General features: G+C 36.0%; 2 long non-coding RNA genes across 2 annotated transcripts in view; one reads left to right on the top strand and one right to left on the bottom strand.

The window, feature by feature from the left end:
* Nucleotides 1-1753, bottom strand: part of LOC126955660 (uncharacterized) — a 20163-nt gene extending 18410 nt beyond the window's left edge. The window contains exon 1 of the long non-coding RNA XR_007726025.1: nt 1743-1753. This is a non-coding gene — a long non-coding RNA (uncharacterized LOC126955660). The remainder of the gene's footprint in view (nt 1-1742) is intronic.
* The window catches only part of LOC126955661 (uncharacterized), a 16923-nt gene extending 1228 nt beyond the window's left edge, over nt 1-15695 (top strand). The window contains exons 2-5 of the long non-coding RNA XR_007726026.1: nt 127-266; nt 8568-8640; nt 11353-11627; nt 15354-15695. This is a non-coding gene — a long non-coding RNA (uncharacterized LOC126955661). The remainder of the gene's footprint in view (nt 1-126; nt 267-8567; nt 8641-11352; nt 11628-15353) is intronic.
* The last annotated feature ends 1336 nt before the right edge of the window (nt 15696-17031 follow it).

Genomic DNA, 17031 nt, shown 5'->3' on the forward strand with positions numbered 1-17031 from the left:
CAATGGCTGGAATAATTCTAGAGCAATTTAACTCATTAGAGCTGTTTAACTTGTTAGAGCTGTTTATCTTATACCAAAAGTTTTCCTCAATCTTGCTTTTATAAATGATCATTTCCTTGTTGTCAGGTTTCCTGGGGCTCTATTGCATCAAACTCTACTCAGCCATCAATTTTAAAGCATTTCATCAGCTGGACCTACCAAATCTCAAGTCAGGATTTGGCCATCTCTGCTCTTGCCATTCCACCTCTCACGACTCTATCCCCAAAGTAAGGAAAACTTCATTTTCAAATTCCAGCTGCTACAGTTATTCACCTCTTATGTATGTGGACTTCCATTAAAATGATTTAGACTCTTAATGCTTGTTCTTTAAAGAGTAGTTTTCTCTAAGTACTATCTTTTAAAAATATGTAGTTGACACAAATCATCCCAGTATAAGTCTTGACTGCTGAATCTCTGAATATACCAAGCAAGCTCAGAAAAACAATGCCAGTAAATTATTTATTCTCTGTGAGAGTTGCTAAAATACAGGAGTTATAAGGAGCATAATTTTATTTTAAAGGTAGGAGACATGTCTGGGAAACATTTGGCACATGCGCACACACACACACACACACACACACAGAGATCTCAACGCAAGACCCCACTACACCATATATATATGTGTGTGTGTGTGTGTGTGTGTGTACATACATATGTGAATCTCTGTCTCTCTAAATACATATACACACACACATACATACATATATATGGTTTTACGTGTGTGTGTGTGTATATATATATAGTGCTGTTTTTTATATATACATATATAATTATAAGGGAATGGTCTCGCATTGAGACAGGGACTCACTCTGTTGCCCAGGCTGGAATGCAGTGGTGCAATTGTGATTCACTGCAACCTCAAATTTCTGGGCTCAAGCGATCCTTCTGCCTTGGCCTCCCAAAGTGCTAGGATTACAGGTATGAGCCACTGTGCCCAGCCACTTGGTGTATTTCATAAGCTATTTGAAAAGCACAGTGTGAGAAGAAAAAGATGAACACAATTTTTAAAGAGACTTCTAAGTGAAAAAGTGCCTTTGTGCTTTAAAATGCACCATTATATTTTACCTTCTCAGAATTACTGTGAGGTAGGTATCTTTTTGCTCTTTTAGCAAATAAGACAGTGAAACTGAAAGGTTCAGTAACATACCTAATATTACATATTACATTTGAAGTCAATCAGAATGATAATTTTGAATACTTTCCAATGCACTTTTTCTGTCTTTAATGTCACCTGTTCTACTAATAAGGATAAAGCCAAAACTTACTGTCCTAAGAAGGAAAAGGGTTAGCATAGTTCAGATTCTAGAAAAAAAAGAGGTCCTGGTTCAATTGATTTCCAAGGTGACTTTTTTTAAGTCCATGATAAAATAAAAGTTTGCTTATTTTATTTCCCCAATACATTTCTATCCTCCTATATTCTCCATAATTTTCAATGGCATCTGCCTTACGCCATCCAACCTGGACATCTGGTGGTCACCCTCAACACTCTAACCTTTCCCTCACCTTCCAGGTTCAGTGGTTACCAAATCTGTTGATTTCACTTTGAAAAAGTAGTATATATAGACTTTTATTCTTCCTCTGTGTTCCAAGTCTGGCATTCTAAATCAGAGTCTCATGATCTCTAAACTGGCTGCTAACACATTCTCCTATGTTGTCCTTGTCTTCATTGTGTAATGTTCCATGTCCCCGATCATCCTCTTTACCATGCTGAGAATAATCTGAAAAACAAAACTGATGTTGTCCTGCATCCTCTAGTTAAACTTAGTTAATTGTCCAGTTGTCTACAGTATAAGGTCCAGAATGTTTTGGATGGAAATAAAACACCTTTCTGATCTGGCGGCTGCCTCTTTCTCATTGCACTTCTTTCTCCTCCTTCCTGTGCACTGCAAAGTCACACCAAATTATCAAGAGGTACAAGAATTTACCCTAATCTTTCTCAACTACTGCACACATTACTTCTTTTGTTCAGAATGCCTCTAATCATGTGGGAAACTCTAGCTTAAATGTCCTTTACCCTTAGATGTTTCCTGGACTCTACTACTTGCCCTCTCTCCATTTCCCCTTCCAGAATTCAGTCCTTCCTCTTCTATCTCCTATAGAATTATAAATGCCTCTTTTTGTAATGAAGTTCATCTCTTCAAATGTAAGGTAAAAGGCAGATTCTATGCCCTACTTTTGTTTTTAGTTCCACTTAATAGAAACTTGTCATCTGAATGAAGAGAGAAAGGAGAAGAGTGCAGTGGTATAATTTTGAGCCTTTTGCAAACTCATATCTGAATTTGAGGTGTGTATATGATATGAAGGTGGAGATATGCAGCACATCATTGAAGCTTGTTTTCAAGAAACTGATTAATGCTGGAGATAGAGATTTAGGAATCATCCACGGTGATAGATGAGGCCATGAGTGTGGGGAAAATTTTAAGAAAAGGTAGTTAAGAATTGGATGCTAGAGAACATTGGTATAAAAGGATTAGAGAAGTCAGAGAAACTTAGAGAGATGACTTAGGAGTGCTCTGAAAAGTTGGAGAAAATAATATTGAGGAAGTCAAGACAGAATAGAGTTTCCAGAAAGAGGAAGTGTCTAATAAAGATAACTGAAAAATATTCATTAGTGTAGACATTCAGTTTAGTTATAATCTTAGTAAGAATATCACTTTTAAGGGTGGAGACAAAATTTAAGTAGCTGAGGAATAAAGATAAAAATGTTGAAATCATGAATTGTGATTTTTTTTTTTCATCTAGGATTTGTTAGTCTTAGAATTATAGTTTTGGGTGTATGGAGACACAGTGGTGAGAAAAATGTTAACAGTGTCTCTTGTAAGGGGAATGCTACTGGCCGTGGGGACAGGACAGGGTTCAGAGTGAGGGACTGGTGCCCAGCATCTCTGACCTTGTCCATTAGTGGCCCTTGTCATTGTGAATGCCAAAAATTATCCCCATTGTTTCCTAAAGTCTGCACGTGGGAGAGTCCAACTCCTGGTTGAGAAAAGCTAATACCTGGGTTTGCTGTGACAACAGTAGCAGGATGCTACAGAGAGTTTTGGAATTTTCTTGACTGAGAAGTCTTTTAGAGGTGGAGGTTATCAGAAGCCTTTCTTTCCTAATCAAGACATATTATTAGTTTACTGTTAGACTACTGACAGCCTTTATCTTTCAGCCACTGCTCGTATCTCACAAAAAAGTTTTGATACTTCTTGCCTGTTTCCAGCAGCACTTTCACATCTGCTTCCTCATAAATATTTACATGTTTTGTTCTTAATACATCTTTAATGCTACTTTTCCTGTTGAAAGAACACCAATAGCAATTCATTATTTTTAACATAACCTTAATCTGTGTGAACATACAGGTGTTCATAAATGTAACTGTGTGTATATCGTAAAATCTATTTAAGATTTTTCTTGTTTATTCTTGTGTGAAGACATACTGTAAAATGTATGTAATATATTTTATTATGAACACACACTGCTCATTTCTACCTTTATACTTTCCTCATGCTGATGTCCTTCATGGAGTATCATTTACTCTTCTGCTCTATCCAACTTCTTCTGGTACTTAGAAGCCCTGCTCAAATAATTCTTCCAAAAGGCTTGCTGTACTGCCCTAGCACTGCTGTAGGAACTTACTACTTCAGTCATCTTAGGCAAACCCTGACCTCTTTGATCTTTGATTTCTGAAACTTTAAATATTATTATCAGCATGGCCTACATCACCCACATTAACTCTGAGGTTCAAATAAATTATTGTATGTAAAAGCAACTATGCAAATATAAAGCCTACTATACATAGTAAAAGCAAATTCATGAATCTTCTATTATTTCATGTCAACGATTTCAATATATCTTTTTCTATTTAGGAATACATTTCTTTTGGAGGTACACTTTGTCTGAGACACAGTTGTTTTGCCATTACCTTCAAACAGCATGTTATTTACTGAGTTGTCTGACAGGGTAGCAAAAAGCCGCCACAGATTTGACGATCCGTACAATTGCACATGAGAAACTGATAACAGACCACCAACTTACTTCATATTGAGACCAAACAGCTCTCAGATGGAAACAATGACTTTTGGTCATTAACAGCCCGATTAAACAGAAACCATTGACCCGGAGGTGAAAGGCTCCAATCCCCCATTCCCTATTCTTAGATCTGGGTAACCTATCCATGTGCTTTGCTTAATTACTTCACTCATTAATGGAATGCCACACTAAACTGCAGCATGTGTGTGTTCACACACACACGCACATGCACACACAGATGCATGTATCCCACCAGAGCAGAGCTTTGTATTTGTTGTCCAGTTTCTCAGCAATTTTTGGAGATAATCTAGGGAATTTGTGGCTTTGCTTAAGCCACACATATCACACAGAGAAATACCTGGAACACTGAAAGGATGTTTAAAAAGATCAGAGGAGATTATATTATAAAATAATATTTATACTACTCACATATACCAACATAGTCCTAAAATGATTAGCCATGTTTCAGGTTTCAGAGTGAGGCATTTCTGGCAGGAATGAGTTATTGCAGCACTAAGAGCCCCGTGGCTGCTGAAAGACTACCAGCCTGTGATAGGTTTGTGAACTGATAGGGTCTTTTTTTCCCTTTCTCCAGATGAGTGCTATCAAAAACACAGTAAGAACCTTAGTATATTGCTGTATAGCACTACGGGGGATATATTCACATGAAGTGATTATCTCTGATAGTTCTGGACAATCTAAAGATACATTACATTTTCCTAATAATACTTACCTTCTTTTTGATATGATGTTTTAGAAGAACAGCTTGAGCTTATAATCAGTACAATTTATCACCTATCCCCAAAGTGCCCTGCCGTTGAAATGCCTGACATATATATTGGGTGTCATGGATTTAGCAAAAATTGAATTATAAATTGCCCTGCCAGTTTTTGCCTCTGGAAATAATGAAAAAGTAAGCTAAAGAAATGTTCTCCTAAAGGATTTGCTTTTAAAGCGACTACGAAGAAAGAAACAAGCAATATGAATTCCCAAAATATTATCTCTCTGAGCATAGATTATTTAGACAACTGAGAAAATATAACAATAGCATTAAGAAAAAGTGTAAATTCCACTTCCAGGAAACAAAAGCAGTTGTAATATAATATTCATTTGAAACGATGGAAGAATTTGATGTTTAACAATCTCAGGGTCCACTTAAAACCAAATCAAACGTCATGCAAAATTCTTTTTAGAGATTATAATTTATTATTATAAATGAAATGATGTCCTATTGGAGTTAATTACTTACTTTAGTAATTAGCAGTCAAAATAGGTTTATTGCTCAGCATCACTCAATTCATTCAAACGTTATTTAATATTCTTATGAATAATTTTATGTGAGCTTTTTACTGTATGCTTATTGTATAAAACTGGGACATGCAAAAGCTTATAAAGAAAAACTAAATTTTATGTCTCCACTCAAATTTGGGGTAAATTTTTCTAGCATTTTTTCCTCTGCTGTATGATTTCAAACAAAATTATGTGTATACTTTGTATGTACTTTTAGATGTGTTTTTCCTACCCAAATATAAGCCATTATATTATATGATATTAAAAATATGTTATTTAATGCCATATGAAAGTATACTCACTAAAATATTTCCCTATTTTTGAACATTGTGTTTTTCTAACTTTTGACTATGAAAATAATAAAATGTATTTATATTTAATCTATGCTTCAGTTCTGACTATTTGCTTAGAAATAGAATTACTGGCTGAAAAATCTGAAAGTTTTAGAGTTACTTGATAATATTTTCAAATATCTTTTCATAAAGATTACATTGCCTTTCCTCCCAATAGCAGCCAGTATGACTGCCAGTAACAGAAAGCCTTATCAAATTTAAATTTTTTAAGCTTTTGTCATTGTGGTAGGTAAAATATTTTATTTTTTTAATTTGAATGTTTAGATAGCAAAATGGAGGTTCTTTTTTTGTATTTGTTTACTGGCTGTTTGAAGTTTTTCTATGAATTGCCTTCATAGTGATCTTTACTTTTATTGAAATGAGTGATTTCTTTAAATTTACTCTTTGTTGAATCCATGTTTCAATAATTTTTTTCTCTTAGTAATATCTTACAGTAGATATCATAATTGATGATATAGGGTATTTTTCCATTATATATATGTTTATAGTTTTTTAAGAACATGGTTTTAATGTTCTGAAAGAGGCTGCATCCTTATTTAAGTATGCTTATTACATTTTTTTATATTTGTAAAAACGAGCTTGATCTTTCAAAATTTCAGTCATTTTAGGACTTATTTCAGTCCCATTCACTGGGAGAGAAGGAAGATCTCACAATTCACTGATATTTTCCAATTGGTAACATTTTATAAAGTCATTTTATTATTTTCCTCTGACATTAGCCTCACTAATGCACTTAATGTAGGTAGAAGCATTTTCAATAAGGTTATTTTGGAAACTTACAGAAGCACACAACATATATAATATGCTTATTACTAGTATTCTGTATACGTTATAGGCTCAGCTGTTCATAAAGACCTTGGAAGTTTCAAAGAGTCTTTCCCAGTCATGCTAATGTCAAAAAAATTAGAGAGAAGTGAGGGTCCAGTCTGTGTGTGTATTCTCTTGCATCCTAATGCAAAAGGTGGAAATATGAAATTAGAAATGTAATAATAACAGCCCCAAGTAGGAAGAAAAACAAAGTACTGAAAAATAGTTAAAATCTGCATCCCTTTTTTCTTCTCAGATAAATGTAAAATGCATCTACTGGGATTTGACATTATTCTGTACTTACTTGCTGAAGGGCCTTGGGCATATTGTTTCACTTTTCTCTGAAACCCAGTTTTTTCATTTATAATATTGGGCCTTTTAAAAAAATCCACTTTACAAAGTTATTATAACTATTAAAGAAATGTATATAAGGATTCTGACACTTAGAATAGGTTTTACTGTATATTAGATGTTCAAGAAATGATGGCAACTACTGCTGTAACTACTACAATTTCTACTACAACGCTACTACTGCTACTATTTCTATTTGAATTTCTTAATTTATTTGAAATGTTCATTTGGCTATCTCAATAAAAATACTTTAAAATTTATATAAAATCTTCGAGTTTTATAGTTCTTTTCTAAAATATCTCACTTGATCTTTACACGATCCTTGTAGAATAAGCAGGAAAGGGGTTACTATCTCAGTTTTATAGACATGGAAACTAAGTTTCAGAGGCAATCAGTGGCAGGACTAGACCCCAAATTTTTGTAATTTAATTTAGCCCTGCTTCCATCACCACTTCATCATCCATCCATTCCATCACCTCCTGAGGAATTCAAAGGAAGCCAAACAAGGTCAATATTAGAATGCAAGACTTTTCTTTCTGTTCAGTATTCTTCTTTACCTCTTTTGCTACCCCACTCATCAAACAAATGCCATTTGAGTTCTAGGAAAAACATATGTTCTTCTCAAGGTGAACAATGTAAATGAAATGCATGGAGGTACAACAGCCCTTATGAGAAGCGTTAGTCATTAATGCTGAAGGTTAAATAGGGTCAGCTGCTGCCATGAAATCCAGATGCCTTTGGGTGACTAGCTCTTCCCTAAAGCTTATGGCGACATAGCTCTATACATCATTACATTCAGATTTTGTCAATGCAAACCTCATTGGCCTGTCTCTGAATCAAGTAGTCCATGTCTGTACCACGAATTGCCCAAAGGTGGATTTTTCAATACAATGTTAAGTTCAAATTTCAAGTTTTTTAAATCATTGCCTTTATTGGTGATTTTAAGTAGGCAAAATGACGAAGGCGGGATACTTGACTACATTTCTGAGAGTTCAAACTCCTTCCATGGTTGGAGAAATGAGCCTCACAGGGCACAGAAGCTCAACTCTGCTTCTAATGCCATCACGGCCTCTTGATCTTCCAGGAGGTAAGATTTCTCTCCAGAGAATTATGAATCAGATATTCAAAGTAACATCTCAGAGACAGTGCAAACCATAAATCTGCTAACTCATCTCTTCTGGGTTTACGTATGGTATGACAGACAAGGAATTCAGACCTACATAATAAAAGTAGCCAATATATTCTTGCTAATGGTGGACTTGCTGCCACTGGAATTACTGTACTAAATAAATGCTATAAAAAAAGTCTCCTGGACTTCATTTTGTTCTGGCTGACTTCCTGGCTTTCCAAAATAGTGATAGAAGTCAAGACCCAAAAGGGAGACTAGAGCCAAAAAAGAAGGAGGATACATGTCACACAGACATAACACAGATCAGCTAAGCCCACCTTCACTTAACAAACACTAGATAGTGAAGGCAGAAAATAGAACCATCAAACCTTATAGAATAAACTCAGGCAATTTCAAACAAACATGTAGACATGGGAAGTGCAGTGTGTATGTTCATACTATTTAATTCTTTCCTTTAAACTGTAAATCTGCAAACAAATAACTACAGAAATTGCTTTTGATCACAACAAATCTTGTCTGACTTGCACTTGGGGTCTAAGGCTGTGACACCGAATGTAAATGTGTTTTCTCTTCCCTTTCAGACCTGGGCTTTGCTGGGAACAAGAGCTTCAAATCAGACTCTTAGGTTTTCCTAAAAAGACTGCTGCAAATAAGGTAAACCACAACAAAAGTCGAAAAGCAATACTAAACTTCACAGAAAATAATATCTCAACCTACATGCAATCTTCATAACTTCGTCTTACTTGCTGCTTATGATTTGAAATTATCCCTTTCTGACAGTCAAATGCCATGTCAGTAAAACAGTTCTGGTGCCGCTTCCATTTATGAGGCTAGAATTTTTTTTATCTCTAGCCTCTCAAATTGGTTAAAATGTATTTATTTGGCTCACAGGGCATTGTTTACTTAAGGGAGACAATATTTTAAATACAGAAAGAGCAAAAGTAATTCTAACTGTTGAATACCTTATAGTTTGGTAAAATGTATGGCAAACCCTCATGTGTATAAATTCATATGGAATAAAGATACTGATGTCTTCAAAAGTAATACGAAATGTGGGAATATAAAGTTGTTTAGTGAGGCTGACTGTTAAGTCTGTAGCAGAGGGTTTGAGAGCATCAGTTTGTTTTTGTTTTTGTTTTTGTTTTCATGCAAACAGATATCTTACAGAGTGCATCAGTTTTGATTCAGACCCTGCAATTTCTATTGTTCCCCTTCTGCTTTTATCCTCCTTCTTGGTCTCCACACCCCCACCATTCCTCACCCCACACCTTTAAATGCTAGAATTCCTTTAAATTCGGTCTATATTCTAATCTTTCTCAAATCTATCTGATCATACGAAGCAACAAAAGTGCTTATTAAAAACACATTGAGCTGGGCATGGTAATGGGCACCTGTAGTCCCAGATATTTGTGAAGTTGAGGCAGAAAGGTCGCTTGAGCCCAGGAGTCTGAGACTGTAGCACATTATGATCCTGCCTGAATAACCACTGTACGCCAGCCTAAGCAACGTAACGAGATATCGGTCTCTAAACAAAACAATACAGATTGCCACTTCTCCACACTGGAAACTTTTACTCAGTAGGTCTGGGGTAGAGTTTAGGAATGTGTATTTTAAATAATTGCCCAGGGATCCCTATGATCCAAGAAGTTTGGAAGCACTGCACAAGGCCATCTTATTCATCCCTCTGGTTTTAGAAATCATCTACATTCTGGGGATGTCTAAATTTACAGATCCTATCCAGACATCTCTTATATATCTATTTGACAACTTTGCTTAGATGTCCTATATGCATCCTAAATTTAACATGTCTAAAACTTATCTGAGGATTATCTGCCCCATATTTACTCCATTTCAGTCTTTCTTTTCTCTACAAATGACACTAGAATCCACCTGGTTACTAAAAATCTTATAGCAATCATTGACACCTCTTTCATGCTTAACTCCTCCATCTAAACCATCACCAAGATCTGTGAACCACACGTCCAAAACATATGGCACCCATCCACTCTCATCTTTCACATTTTCACTGCCGCTGCCCCTGGAAATAAGTCAACACTTTTCTTGCCTGAAGTACTGTGATAGCCCCTTGATTTTTCTCCCCTATTTTACTCTTGTTGCTGTCCTACTCGTTCTCCATGCAGCAACCAGATGATTTTCTTAAAATGTAACTTGGATCACTCCTTGCTTAAGAATCTTTAATGAAGTTTCTTAGTACTTAGGATATATTCCAGTTCTTATCCCATGTTGGATGAGTTACCCCATTTACCTCTCCAGCCACATCTCGTGCTATGCTTCTACTCACCGCACTCTGGGTTGTTTCTCTCCAACGAATCGTTAGTAAGCACCTAGTCTTAGTCTCACTTAAATGTCATTGCCATAGAGAAGCCTTCCCTGACCACCATTCCCTCAAACTAAATTACCATGTCTCTCAGAATCTCTTGTGCTTTTTTTTTCTTCTTAATGGTTGTATGTTTGTTATTTGTTATTTTGGTAATGTGTTTAATGCCTATTTATCCCACTAAACTAAATACCCTTGAAATCAGGAGTCATTCATATTTTACTAATGACTTACCTACCAGTGTTTGATAGGTTTGGTGCATATTAAGTTCTCAATAAGTGCTTTTTGAATAAATAGTGATTGTTAGGTATTGAAGACACTTAAGGGAATAAAAAATAATAATAATCCCTGCTTATAGGGAGTTAACATTCCATGAGGGAGCTATTATTACCTGGGGTATTAACATTTTTGTGACAAAGAAAAATGGAAGGAATTTTGTGTTTTGTTTTGTTTTGTTTGAGACAGAATTGCAACCTTGTTGCCCAAGCTGGAGTGCAATGGCACAATCTCTGCTCACTGCAGTCTCTGCCTCCCAGGTTCAAGCGATTTTCCTGCTTCAACCTCCCAAGTAGCTGGGATTACAGACACGCGCCACCACGCTCAGCTTATTTTTTGTATTTTTGTATTTTTAGTAGAAATAGTTTTGTCTCAGCAGGTAAGCCAGGTTGGTCTTGAACTCCTGACCTCAGGTGATCTGCCTGCCTCGTCCTCCCAAAGTGCTGGGATTCTAGGCATGATCCACTGCACCCAGCCAAAAATAGACATTTTTAATACAAAAACAAAACAAAACAAAACACTTGAACAACATGAAAACACGTTTTAAAACATTCATTTGTTCTCTGTAATAGTGGTAATTACTGATCGTGTCAGCATCTGTACCATTTTGATTATTTTAAAACTTGTAAATGAATAGAAATTTCTAAATAATTTGTGTGTAGAAACTATTTAGAAGAGATTTTAATTGTATTCCCAACTACTCCAGTTGGATGATTGATCCTAACCTCAAGAGATATTCTTCAATTGTGCAGGGTTGAGCCCTAGCTGAAGGCCTCATGCTTCCATGCCCTTTGTTTGTCCACCCACCAACAAGCCAGAGTGAGGGGAAGCAAAGACAGCAGCATTTACCTACAGAACCCTTTGCTGGCAGGAGCAAAAATTGATAGTGGAACACATGAGGGCAGTTCCACAAGGTCCTTGCATGAAGAGTTGGATTTGTCAAGAAAAATATGATTCTTTAGTGAGCAAGAAAGAAAACAAGACAATTTAAAAATATCTAGATTAAAGATGAGCATGTCAATTTCAGGTGAGTCATGAGCTTATGGAACTAAATTAACAGAATTCTCAAAAAACTTACCACTTACTCATATTTTACTAAAACAACTAAACGTTTTACAAAAATTTTAGAAAAGGGAGAAAGCCTGTATGTACAAACCCTAGAGTGTGTTTAGTGTGAACTCCAGGTCTATAGCAATGTAAATCATACAACTGTAGCCAACTAATACCTCATGGGAGAAAGGAACCCAAAATGTCATTTTAAATCAGAAACCAGAGTCAGGTGTGGTGGCGTGCACCTGTAGTTCCAGCTACTGGGGAGGCTGAGGTGGGAGAATTGCTTGAGCCTGGGAGATTGAGGCTTCAGTGAGCCATGAGTGTGCCAGTGAGCTCCAGCCTGGGCAATAAAGCAAGACCCCTGTCTCAAAAGTAAATAAATAAAATTAAAATAATTAGAAACTAGTAAATATGGTCCATTTGAATCTGAGATTTTCCTTACACTCTAAAGGAAAACATTGTTCAGCTTTTGATTGCCTTGGAAGCACAAGGTCCTGCATAAAAATGTCAGCTGCAGATTTCTAAGCAAATGTTCCTTTTATAATATGGTGCACATCATAATTCCTTTGTCCTGGTCCTCCCTGAAAAAGAGGGGGAGTATAACCCACTAACCAGCAGCTAAGCACTCTTTTATTCAAAATGCAGAAAAAGAAGGAAAGAAAGAAAGAATAACCCACTAACCAGCAGCTAAGCACTCTTTTATTCAAAATGCAGAAAAAGAAGGAAAGAAAGAAAGAAAGAAAGAAAGAAAGAAAGAAAGAAAGAAAGAAAGAAAGAAAGAAAGAAAGAAAGAAAGAAAGAAAGAGAAAGAAAGAAGAGAGAGAGAGAAAGAGAGAGAGAGAGGGAGGGAGGGAGGGAGGGAGGAAGGAAGGAAGAAAGGGAGGAAAGACAACCACAACAAAACAAGGTATTCAGAGCAAAGGTTATGCCCTGAATTGATAATTTCTTTGCATTTCTCTAGTCTTTTAAAATATCTCCAGGTACATCCTTTTTGCAAATAATTAAATGTCAGTTAGTAAAATCACTGTAAAGGCATTTTCCTTCAATAAACTAATGCAATTCAGCCCCTAACGTACAAACACTGGTTAACTTTTACTGTGCACATTATCTCATGATTAGTACAAGCAAGTGTGAAATTCTAATACTTAGTCCTATTTTGTTTTAATAGAGAAATACTCATTGCACAAAGAAAGTTATTTAAAAAGAATTCACTCCTCTAAAAGCCCGTACACGTCTGGTTCTTTCCTTTTCCTCAGAACTTATCTATTCTCACATTAAGGTAAAATTTGCCAATTTCCAGACAAGAGTTAATTTTGCTAAAAATATTACAAGCATTTGAAAAAAAATCTACTGTAAAAATGTTCAGATCCTTAACCAAGCAGCATGAACAACATCACCGCCATAAACAATCATTTAAGGGCTATCTTTTAGTTAACTCCAAAAGCACAGGGAAACTTTCATCTCTATTCTGTTCCTCTGTCCCCATATTGACTGAAAAAGGAAATATATCTTAACATAATATTATTATGCCTTCTACTCATGATAGTGGCAACTTTAAGATAAGTGTGCATAATTATTTTGTCCCAGGGAGGCCTCTCTAATCCAGCAGATCCTACAGAGGGGACATTCTTTCATCAGCTCTTACATTTGCCTCAGCTGTACACTAGGAAATTAGAAAATGTTGCATCAATCATTCCTACCATTCAGCTAGCCAAGAGGAAAATAATCCCAGATAAATAAAAATGCAACTCATGCCTGTGAGTTGCCAAAACACATAAACAACAACAAAGAGTACTCTTCATAATTTGTTATTAATAATATTAGTATTTTTCCTCTTCCTCTAAAGGATTCTTCATAAAACTAATCTTCATGATTTCTCTTATGACCCCACATCTTTCTTCGATGAACCAGAAGCCCAAAAACAAACTAGTTAGATGTGGGCAAGAATACCCTTATGTTTATGAAATTTAAAAATATGTATATTGATACTATTCCCATCCAGAATAAAGAATGAAAATACACTTACCAAAGAACACCTCAGAGGTATGGCTAAACTCCCAAATGATGTTAATAATTAAAGGAAACAAAAAATGTGTGATTCCACTTGAATTCAACTCTGCTGAAGACACAGTTGACATTAAATGTAGCCATTTTAACAGCCAGTTGCCAGGTATATTTGTCCTATGTCCAAGAACAAATATGCTATATATTTTTTTCCAATATCTATAGTACTCTAGTTGTTCTTACCAATGAAGAATGATGATTGGAAGGTGGCATGTGTAGGCAACACTAGACCCACCTAATTTTTCAGATTCTAAGTATTGTCAAACCTGTGAAGCAAACTTTTATAAATGATATCCAGGTAAAAATTTGAAATGCCAATTACATGAGTACAATGAATTGTTCCATTTCAGAAAAGAAAATGTAACATTTGACACCTTAATGGTTAAATAAATTTTAATTCATGAAAGAAAACATCCTCAAGTCCCTCTTTAAATGAAGGAAGGAAGGAATGAGGGTAAGAGGAGAGTACCTGAGATTTCATGACTGAGAAGGGCTTTTATAGTGTGGCTAACACAAAATGGTTATGATATACACCGTTAAATGATATGATCTTAAGGCAAAAAACAAACAAACAAACAAAAAAGCCTAGAATGAAAACTGTACAAAAAAAGTCTTAAATAAAAAACCTAAAGTCAAAACTGTGCATGGAACACGATACTAATGTGTTTACAAATGCACAGTACCCTAGGTAAATGCATCCATGATCAGGATGATTATCTTTAGAACATCACATTATAGTTGTTTTTGTTTCTTTTAACTTTTTTTTTTTACAATGAGCATATTTTATAGTGAGAAAACAAAACAATAAGGCTAATTTTCTAATGGGCATTTTTCTTGTCATCAAGAAATTATTTGTATTGAATACCATAACATGTAATAGCATAATAGTATCATTATAATTGTTACCCTATCATCACTCATGCTCCAGAAATGATATTGAAGTCTTGGGGACCCTAGAAGTGGAAATTATTCATACCAGATGGAATAATAAGGAAATTCTCATATGAGGGAGAATTTAGAATTGGTTCTAAAGAATGAGAAGAGTACTTACTTTCTGTTTGTAGAAAGGGCATGGTGAGAACACCCTGGTCAAGAGATGTGTTTAAGAAGTGTGATTAATTTGACATGCTTGGAGAGGGAAGTCAGATAGTCAAAGGTCTTGTAAGCCACCTTTACATCATAATAGCTGACATTTTAAAAAATTCCAGACTATGTATCGGATGCCATTCTAATACTATAACTTACTTTTCATCTTATCTAATTTTTGACATAACGCTGGGGGGTAGGTACTCATCCACATTTTGTAGATGAGATGCTAAGGCAGATTGAGTAAGTAATTTACCCAGGATAACATTAAACAGTTCCATTAAACGATACCAGTTTAGTGAGAATATTAAGGATCAAATGTATGTACCAGATTCACATTCATTGAACAAGTAGAACTACTTGTTCATTCTTTATTAGGAGTTTCCTATTGTTGTCTCACCCTACACACCATTTTCGAACTCAAAAGCCCAAAGCTGTTATCATTTTTCCATCACTGACTATTCTTTCTCTTTTGCCATCCATACATTATCATTTCACTGAGAGTTTCCTACATTTGTCCTTGTCTTCTCTTTTTCCCATCTCCACTCAGGTGTAAGTGGCCTAGCAGGAATGAAGGACTGTGCTGTGTGTATACAAAGCTGGACCGCTGCACTGTTGCCTCCCTGGAGAACTTTATGCTTTACCCTGGAAGCACCCTATCTTCAAAGCAGGGGTGTTTGAGAATTCATTTCCATAACAGTGTGAAGCACATCGAGAAAGACTGTATTGAAACTTCCAGATAGAACTTAGGAGGACCCAGACCGAGCAGTGGCTGTGAGTATGAAGAGGCAATGGGATGTAGGACCTCAGACAGATCCAAGATATATGCAGCAGTGGGGATCAACAGCATTGTATAGATCCTTGATGTTAGAAGGAAAAGTGAGATGAATGACGATGATATGCACTAAAAAAAAAAAAAAGAAAAGAAAGAGAGAAAAAAAAAGAAAGAACTTTTATTTTAGGAAAACATTTTTCAAACTAAATGGCCTAAAGGACTTCAGAGTGATTACAGATGCTATTAGGGTGACCTCATTTACACCAAGAAAATATCCAGAAAAGACTTTCTTTTTGCACCATCATCCATCAAAATTATCTATATAAAGTACATCCTAGAAAAAAATGTGCAGAATTAAAAAGAAGGCACACATGCTGCCTGACCTCAAAGAGTTTAAAAGCCTGGTTGAGAGAGAGATTATGAACAGAGAAAGCATGAGGTAGAGGAGAAAGAATACAAGGAACAGGAGGCACTTTAAAACAAATGAACGAATGTATGTCCTCCCTTGTACCAGACAGGATTTATGGCGTATCCGTGGTTGCAACCAGGGAGGTATTCCAGGAGCTGCAGCATATATAACTGCTTTTAAAAGCCTGGAGAAAGGAAAAGACAAGGTTTACTTGAGAGATGGTAAGTTTGACTGTAATGGAGATCTCAGGAAAAGAGGTTGGAAGTGAGTCTTGAGAGGAGAAAGCTTGTGAAGGATCTTGAAGGCGGAATTAGGAGTTTGAGATGTGGGCAAAGAAAATTCATTGAGAAAGTTTGATCAAGGCAAAGAATCTCATTGAAGTAGCCCCTTGAAAAGAGGGCCTGTGGGTCTGACGAAGGACTACCCAGAAAAGGCAGAAAGTGGAGGCATGATCCAAGCACAGGAGAATTCACGCCTAGGCTCCATGGTATCATGAAGAGGAAGAATGAGACTAAATTAAGAGGTGTTTCAAAGAAAGAATCAATAGGAAACCAGTTGCATTTAGGGTTAAGAAGAAGAAAGAGTCAAAAAAGAATCCTGGAGCTATGTACAGGTTATAAAATTGGAAATCATATGCTAGAGTCAATCAGTTTTCATGTCCTTTCATTCCTTTCCCCCAATGCAGTACCCTGCTGTCTCTGTGAGGGTAGAGTTTTGGATATTCCTCAGTTAGAACCTGAGTTTACGTTGTAAATTGGTACTATTGACATGGAAATGCATTCACAGTATACAATTATTAGTTTGTTGTTTTTGTTTTTGTAGTGATGGGGTCTCTCTATCTTGCCCAGGCTGGTCTCAAACCTCCTGGGCTCAAGTGATCCTCCCATCTCAGTCTCCCAAATTGCTGGTATTATAGGCATGAGCCACAGCACCTGGCCATAAGTTATTTTTAAAATAGTTAAGTTCAGTTTTTAATCCTTTGAGTCTTATAATGGTGTTTGATCTCAGAACAGTAAAATGGTGATTGGACCAATATCTTTAGCA

This window comes from Macaca thibetana, chromosome 5 (genome assembly GCF_024542745.1).
Source record: "Macaca thibetana thibetana isolate TM-01 chromosome 5, ASM2454274v1, whole genome shotgun sequence".
In the NCBI taxonomy this organism is placed as follows: domain Eukaryota; kingdom Metazoa; phylum Chordata; class Mammalia; order Primates; family Cercopithecidae; genus Macaca; species Macaca thibetana.